This window comes from Cololabis saira, chromosome 18 (genome assembly GCF_033807715.1).
Source record: "Cololabis saira isolate AMF1-May2022 chromosome 18, fColSai1.1, whole genome shotgun sequence".
Classification (NCBI taxonomy): Eukaryota; Metazoa; Chordata; class Actinopteri; order Beloniformes; family Belonidae; genus Cololabis; species Cololabis saira.
The window spans coordinates 9,712,073-9,721,131 of record NC_084604.1 but is presented as its reverse complement, the minus strand read 5'-3'; positions in this window follow the sequence as shown (position 1 = coordinate 9,721,131).

Below are 9,059 nucleotides of genomic sequence, written 5' to 3'. Positions count from 1 at the left end.
ATTCTGGTGTGTGTGAGTTCAGATCCAGAAAGGATCTTTGCTGGAGAGCTCCAATGGATCAGGCTGCTGCACACCTGGAGCTGGTCATCTCGACAGGGAGGCTGGTGTTATAAGGAGCCATGGAACATCTACTGCTTGCTGGATGATTGCCATTTCCTACCTGAAGCTCGTGTGGGTCTCTTGGTTTCTTCTGGGAAAATCCCATTCTGTGAACTGCCAAGCTGATGTCCTGGGCTTCGGCAGCCTGCCCTGCTCTCCAGCATCGTCCTCTAACCGAGCCTTCATTCTTCTCTGGTCCGTAGAACTCTCCCTGGAGCCAGAGGTGTCAAACGTATTCACATTCATTACTCAGGTAGAAGTATAGATACTAGGGTTTAAAAATACTCCTGTAGAAGTTGAAGTATCAACTCAAGTTTTTTACTCAAGTAAAAGTATAAAAGTACTGGTTTCAAAACTACTTAAAGTATAAAAGTAAAAGTAATGTAAGGGGGAAAAAAGCCATTAAGGACAAAAGCCATTGAAAATTAATGCATCTTAGTATAATGCAAATATATTAAAGAAGCATATATGTGTACTATTGAGCATTAACATGTGTTTCAGAGAGCAGGAGATATGATGACTAGTTGCCTATAAGTATTGTAATGGTGCAAAAAGTCAAACTTCAGAGGCATGTTATCATTTATCCTAACCTTTATTGGAATGTACATCCAAGTTTAGTTGCAGGAATCTGAGGGAACGGATGTAAGAACAAAACTGGACAAGAACATCTGAAACAACCACAACCAAATTCACTCTATCCGGATGGAGCAATTTAACTGGATAGTTTTTCTTTTAAGGCTGAAATGAAATAGAGTAACGAGGCTGTTTTTAAAATGTAAGGAGTAAAAAGTACAGATAATAATAAAGTAAAAAGTCGTCTGAAAAATAATTACTCCAGTGAAGTATAGATAACTAAAATTTCTACTTAAGTAAAGTAACGAAGTATTTGTACTTCGTTACTTGACACCTCAGCCTGGAGCCCCAGTATTCCCCATGGACCAAGGATCACACCATAGCTTCCTGCTCTCACCGTCAAAGAAGTTCAAGATCCTGATCCGTGCAGGTCGATTCCCCAATGACTTATTCTGGTTTACACCAACATAAAAAACGTACCTTTGTCTCTGAGTAATTCTGCACATGGGCCAGGAAACTGCCACCCATCATGACCGTTATGTCTGGAAAGCATCAGTAGTAAATCGACAATGAGGCTTAAAAAAAACATTTTCCACCTTTGCTTTTGGATATTACCAGATAAGGAATTAGGCCCTGTATGTCATCATATACAGCTGATGTTATAAAAAAAATGTTTCATATTCTGCCACACCAATCAACAATGTTCTTTTGACCTTGGGTGAACATTTCAGATAAATATGTTATATGATATATGTTATTTGGAAATAAGCTGAATATAAGTATTTCCGACAGTTAGAATAATTGTAAATTATTATCGTTGCTGATATAACAGATGTGTAAAAGCTTTTGAGAAATCGCTACTGAATGTAGGTGCTGACTTTTAGTACAGCGTGAGAATGTTCTCAGAACAGCTCGTCTTGGAACAAGCTGCTTCATGTTTCTCATCATAGTAAGACTTGTGATCAATGAACAAAGAATAACCTTGAAACTGTGGTATAACAATAGAAAGGGAAAATACTGTAACTGTGTATATGTATTGAAATATCTAAGCACTGGTATGAAATGTACCAAATAAAAGCGCTGAAGGAGAAAAAAGGGAGAAGGAAGGCTCTGTTTTGCAGCAAGTAAAACTAAGCAACGTGTGTGGTGTTCCTCTTCACTCATCTCTGTTTGCAGGATAGGAAAATTTTTCCTACACTGACATTTCTGAGCAACTCAACTAACACAGCTAAAAATAGTGATTTTTCAAATATGATGAAACATTAAAGCATCCACAAGGAGAGCAGTGGTTTTAAACGTTAACCTGCTGCAGTGACAAGTTTGGCTCTCAGCAGGTGATGCTTCAGTATGTGAAGACAGCTTTGCTTCAGTCGGCTGAAGGACAGCTAGTTTCTGAGAAGACCTCAGACGGTTTCATCATGACAGCCTTTAATGTGTCTCTTAAAATACATTACTGAATGATGAAAGATAGACGGGTTGCAGGAGTCCCGCAAAGACACCTGCTGCGCTCTGAGGACACATTCACTGCATGCAAATTAAAACTAAATGTTAAAAAATATTCTGCTGAATGAGAAAATGGAGCATTCAGGGATGAGGCAGCAGAGTCAAGATAACCTGACACTCACAGTGATCACACCTGTCACACTCCCGCTAACACCCGAGCTGTTTCCATCATCTGAGGATAATCAGCGGAGTAAAGCCGTATCTTCCTCGTGCTGCCCTTGACAAGGTCATTCATGCTCTTATCTTTTCTATACTGGACGACTGCAACTCCCTTTATGGTGGGATGGACCAGTCTCTTCTCCAGATGGTCCAGAATTCAGCTGCCCGCCTGTTAACGGGGACAAGATGGTGGGAAGATATTACCCCGATATAGCGCTCTCTTCACTGGCTGCCTGTTTCTTTTAGAATCGCTTTTAAAACTTTACTCTTAGCTTTTAAATGATTGGATGGTCTGTCAACTTCTTATCTCCCTGAACTCTTGCATTGTGCTTGTAGGGCCCTGAGGTCTGAAGATCTAATTCTCTTGGTGGTTCCCGGGACTCAACTCGTGACTGGGGAGACAGAGCCTTCTCAGTTGCTGCTCTTAAACTTTAGATAAGGATTTTAAATCTCTTTTAAAAACACATTCTTTTACACTGGCTTTTAACTCCAGCGAGCATGATCTGTATGCCAGTCCTTGCATTGTCTTTTGCATTTTCATTGTTTATTCTCATGCTGAGACATTTACTCTCTTTTTCTATCAATATTTAGGCAAATTATAACCACTTGATCTCTCTGGCATGTTTCATGACCAACACGACTTCTTGCTGACAGATCGTTCGTTGTTGGATTTCAAGCAGACTCGCCTGAATTACAAAAAGAAAGAAAAACCAGTCACTGATCTTGTTTCAAATATGGCATCTGTTCATTCTGTTCACTCTCACAGCCACTTCTACAGATCAGAACAACCCAAACTGTTCTTAGACTGTGGGAGGAAGCTGGAGTATCCACGGTGCAAACAACAGTGATAACTATGAACGTGACATTTGGAAATGAAAAAAAGTTTGGTCAACAGCACCAAAGATGACACATTTATATCGAGGCACTTTTAAATTTAAAGCTCTATTCTTGTCTTGTAAGTAGCAGATAAAACACAGATGCCATTACGTGGACGTCAAGTTCTTATCAAGGGTCTAACATCAAAAGTGCAGGGGCCTCATTTATAAAAGAGTGCGCAGGATTCATACTAAAAGTGCACGTAAAGCCAAAAGCCGAAAATGGCAAGCGCAAAAAAAAAATCCGGATTTATACAACCACGTGCACGCACACTTGCACGCAATGTTCTCTTTATAAATCACAGTCCAGCTGAAAGGTTGCGCAGCTGAATTCGGCTCATATCCCGCCCTTTACACGCCCACTTTTTACCATAAATGGGCAATGCAAAGTAGTATTTGCATATGAATGAACCTGCTGAGCATGCGCAGTGGCTTCCTGCAGCCTGTTTGTGCGTCAGGATGGATGAGACGGATCGAGTCACTGTGCCACTAAATGTCACGGAGACTGGGAACGAGATGTTGTGGATGAGGTGGAGGCCAGGAAAACCACATTATTTGGTGGTCACAGTAAAAGTATAAGTAAAAGTATAAATAGTATATACATGCCCCCCCCACTTTTCAAACTCATGTTTTTGTCCCCCCCACTTTTTACAGTTTAAGAACTAACGGTAGGCTCAGCCTGTAATTACAAATCCTCAAGACACTCTGTGCGAAAACGGGACGGGAGCCCCGCTACCCCTCCCCCCCCCCCCCCCCCCCCTCAGTGCTGCTCAAAGCTGATTTATGGTTCCGGGTTAAATCGACGCAGAGCCTACGGTGTAGGTTATGCCGCCACGCGCACTCTACGGCGTAGGCTCTGCGTCGATTTAACGTGGAACCATAATTTAGGCATAATTAGGCTTAACTAGTGTGTGTGTGTGACAGACGTGCATGGGACAATTGTGAAATACAGCATAAACTGAGTTCCGTATTGGTTCTATACGGAACGCAACTTTTAATTCCCAATTACGTAACAATTTCGTATTTCAAGGGACGGGTGGCAAGCCCACTCACAGCGGCTGCAGCTCCAGCACCAGCAGCACCAGAGTCCTGACTGACGCTGTGCTTTAAACACAGAGGGACACGATCAGCGCTATTATATTATAAGTCTGATATGTGATGACATTAAGAGTATGAGATGAATCTGGCTTCATTTCACCACCTCACAGCCTGCGTCGCCAGTTCCCCATGTCTTAAGTATGTTCCTACGGGAGGGTCAGGGTTGCCGTAGGGATACGCACATTTTTCGGTTAGTTTTTTTTTTTTAAATCCCAACCTTTGCGTAGAAGGTGGCTTGCGCATTTTCAGGCCCTGTTTTGTGCGCAAGCAAGCTTTATAAATGAGGCCCCTGGTCTTTTGGTCAGTTCACCGCCTAAAATAACACTGACACAAAGAAAGTCATATCTGAATGGACTGTCATTATCAATGTTTAGAAACATGTTGCTGCTCAGCATCATTATTGATATCACTGCCCAGTGACACATAACGGGGATTATCGTTGCCCCATCCAGTAAACTTTTCTGTCAATTATTATTTTGTCAAGCGCAATGTTCCTTTTAAAAAAAACTACATGAAGCAAAGCAAGAGATGCGTTTGTATTTGTTTATCGTGTGCAAAAAGTACCTGAATAGCTTGTATAGTTTGTTTGAGCAGAGGACCATTAAATGTAACTGATACACATTTTACATCTGCCTCCCAAAACCCTACGGAGCCGTCAGTCTGATCAGTGCATGAAGTCTTTAGTGCAGTCCAACACCGGTCATGGCTATGAAACATGCATGATACAGATCCCTTAAAGCCTTTCTGTGAAACATAATGTCTTTAGCTCTGGCTGGCGAAGAGTTAGCATGTTAGCAGACCGCTACGGATAGTTAAATCCTGTTTCATAAGAAAGACGCTGGAAAAAACCCAGAAAGTCGTTAAATAAATCCGAGCATTGTTCATGCTTGGACTTGATCCCTGAAATGAAATCTCCTTTGGCACGTCAAAGTTACGTTAAACCTCATTTTTGAGTGTTATTTTTATGATACTGGCATAAAGACCAATGTGAGAGAAAAAAAGGTTCTTAATCAGTACAAGAAAATCTGTTTAACTGGACTGAGCTTTATTTTTACAGTGACTCACTTATGTTGAAGAGAAACAGGCAGAGTAGAAATAACTTTTTTATCCTCTCTGGGGTGCCTGAAACACAATGACACGGCTTCATTCCTGCGCACCGACGTCCTCCACCGTCCTGCATGTTCACAGCATCGTTCTGCATCTCCCCTCTTACATGATCCCACATTTCACATCAGCAGTGAGGGAAAGAGCAGGTCTTGCACTGCAGCATCTGGGTAACCCGTTGCCAAGCAACCATGCTAATTAAGACAGGCTTTACTTTGAATGATTAGGATTAATGGGTACTTTAAAAAAGGAGACCATAAAAAAGCAAGTTGTTGAAAACTTGTTACATGCAGTAGCTTTTTGTGAGTGTAATAATCACATAATAATTGTTGATAAGGGCACCAATGATATCGCGACCAAGCATGGGATTACTCTCATAAAAACTGACTGCTGCATAATAAAAGGGGTGGTATTACATTTTCATTACTGTTATGCAGTCAAATTAACCAATCACATGGACTCCTCCTCCTCCCGTTATCTTTCTACGCTTTTAAAACCTCTGCAGCTGTGGATGCAGGCAACATGGAAAGTATTTTACCAAACAATGAAACGATAATATGATGTATTAAATTACCCACAATGCACGAAACCTTGAACAACATCATCTTAAGGTTATGAAGCAGAAATGCAGCAAACTATGTGGCCAATTATGATCTTCTTTTGTTTCCAAAGCTTAAAATACCACATTGGTAGTTTGGTAGTTGAAAATCTGTGTTAAAAATTGCCTTCTTGAAAGATAGTTTTCATAGATAAAGAAATGCAGGTCATTGCTCTTAAAAGTTTGACTGCAAGAGATTGTTACTTGGTTCCTGTGTTTTTATCTATTGTATCCATCCATCCATCCATCCATCATCTATTCCCAATTTATCCCATTCACTGTCTTAAGTTATCAACTTTATTTTTTATCATTATTTCTTTACGATAAAGCAGGTTCCATTTCTCATCAAATCTTATTTGGCTGCATAGGAGGCACAGAAGAGCAAAAATGTCGGATGAACTTTAGAAATCTATCTTCATAGTTATTAATATTTAATATGCAGGACAGTGTAGACTGGATGAAAACAACCTTACCTGATATGTCTCTGCTTTCACCTTTTCACCAGGTCAGGGAGGTCAGTGTAAAGTGTAAATAGAACAACAACCCTAACTTTTAACTGGCTTAAAAATGTCTGGAGCTTGATCACCATTGATCAACCGTTGTGAAATCATTCAGATTCAAATTAGTAAAATGTTCCTCCATAAAAACATATGAAATGTCACAGTCTCAGGATTTATTTAGGATTTAATGAGTCTCTTTTAGAATTATCTTGTTTTTTAAATTTAGTCATTGATAGATTTGCTAAGGGCACGTTGGCGCAGCTGGTAGTGCAGCCACCTCACAGCTAGAAGGTCCTTGGTTCAATTCTCGCTGGGGATAACGTGGGTGCTGAGGGCTGGTTTACTCCCCCCATGACTCCAGCACCCACACCCGGGTGGGGTCTGGGCTATATACTGCTCCCACTGGCCAGCCGCGGCCTGCTCACTCCTCAAGTTAAGGAGGAGACTTGATCTCAGTGCAGGGCCCTCGGGGGTTGGTAGAGGGAGCGATGCCCAAAGTCGGGTTAAAAATATTTAAAAAAAATAGATGGGTTCGTTTTACTTCCTGTTTTAGTTTGAAAGTGTTTTCCTTTGTACGTGATTTCTAGTTTGACTTTCTTGGGTGGTCTGTTTTGACATCAACCTGTTTCTTGTGTGTGTTTCTTTTTCTCCAGTTACTAGTCCGTTGTCATTCTGTTCTGCTGTTTTCCTGGCTTCTCTTGTCTTCCCTGCATTCGGTGTCGTTTATTCCCTGAATATCCTGCTGCAGAGTTTTTGGTTTGATGAGGGCATTGGTTGGTTTGTCCGTTAGTTAGTTTTTTGCCTCTCCTGCCTCACTGTCTCCTACATTTTGGTTCCTCTTAACTCAAATTCAGACATTAAATTAAACCTGCTTGTGGAAAAGAAATGCCAAAAGAATCAAAGCTGAATAATCCATTTTCTATGCTCACTCCTCTCCAGGGTCGTAGGGGCGAGGCCACAACCCTGAATAAAGAGATGAAAAATAAATGTTTTGATTAAACACTTTTACTAAAGTATAAAATGAAGTTTGGTGCAATGTTTGCACTTTCTTTGCACTTCCCTCCTGATCTCTGGTTTTATTGCTTGACAACACCACTGAATTGATTGAGTCTACCGAGTGAGACTGCCCCAGAAATACAATACTGGTTTCCTAAGCAGGCTTTCTATGGAGACGGAGATTGAGAGGAAAATGCAACAATGCAATACCTCTGACAACATGAAGAATGCCACCTACGACAATTCCTGCTTAGATTATGATAAACCAAAGCTGGGGACAAACACATACTTTGTTCCTGTTTGATTGTTACTCAAAAGCCCTTCATGTGTTCCTTCTTAGAAAGGCTGCAAAGAAGATTTAATTCGACTTACATGGATTGGATTGCAGCAGCTGTAATTTACTGCTATCTAAAATGTTACAGTCATCCTTTCATCTGGTTTCCTCAGCTATTTTGGTGACTTTTGTGAGGAGAAACAGTTTTGCATATGAGAGATGTGAAAGTTTACTGCCGGATTCCAACATCCTGCAGTAAATCTTCAGCTTTGAGCTTATGTGAAGGCAGTGAACTGATGGTCACTTGTAGACACGCCCGCCGATAGGGGGGGACAAACGGGTCTGTTGTCCCGGGCCCAGGGTAGGGGGGGGATTTTTTTTTTTATTCTCATTATTACTCATTATTTATTCTAATTAAATTATGGAATCATTTTTCAAAATGTTTCAAAATATGCTATCATTTAATTATCATTTAATTCAACCATTAGAATGGTCAAAATGTCCGGTCAGCACAAGTCCGGTGCTCAGAAAAGAAGAGAAAAGAGAAGAAGAGAAGAAGAAAATAGAGGCCTCAGAGATTCTCTACACAAATATTTTAAAAAGGGGGTGACGGTGAAGCTGGAATTAATAAAGTCAGCGTAGAGCAAGGTAAGAAACAGTGCAGCCAACATTTACCAACTGGCTAGCTCTAATGTTAACGTCCATTAGCTTGTATAAAAACCTGAAGAGCAGAGGGAGAGGAGAGGAAGAGGGAGAAGGAGAGATCCGGGCGCAGGGGGGCCCATCTTAGATTATTTTGTCCGGGGCCCAGGCAAGACTGTCAGCTGGCCTGCTTGTAGATGCTCTTGACCTGATTCATCACAACAAAATTCCTCTGAAGAACTACAGAAGTTGTTTCTTTCTCTGAGACGTCAAAAGGACGAACAATGAAACATGGGACTGAAAATAATGTGGTTAAAGGCATAACTCAGCAGTTTCGTCATCTCTGCCTTGCTATGAGAAGCTTGCCGGCGCATTATTCTTAACACGTTCATCCTGGTCGAGGAAACCAAAGACGACCATGTTGGAGGGTGTTAGGAATAATGCGAGACTAAAAGTAAATTTAAATAATATGCGATTATCAATAGCTGACTGGCTGAGCATCGTCTCTGTGGTTTGTTGTTTTGGTATCGTTAAGGGGGCCCACTCTTGCCCATTTTGTTAGAAACCAGAGGTGGAAAAAGTACAAAAATATTGTACTTAAGTAATAGTACAGATTTTCTGCTTGAAAATGACTTAAG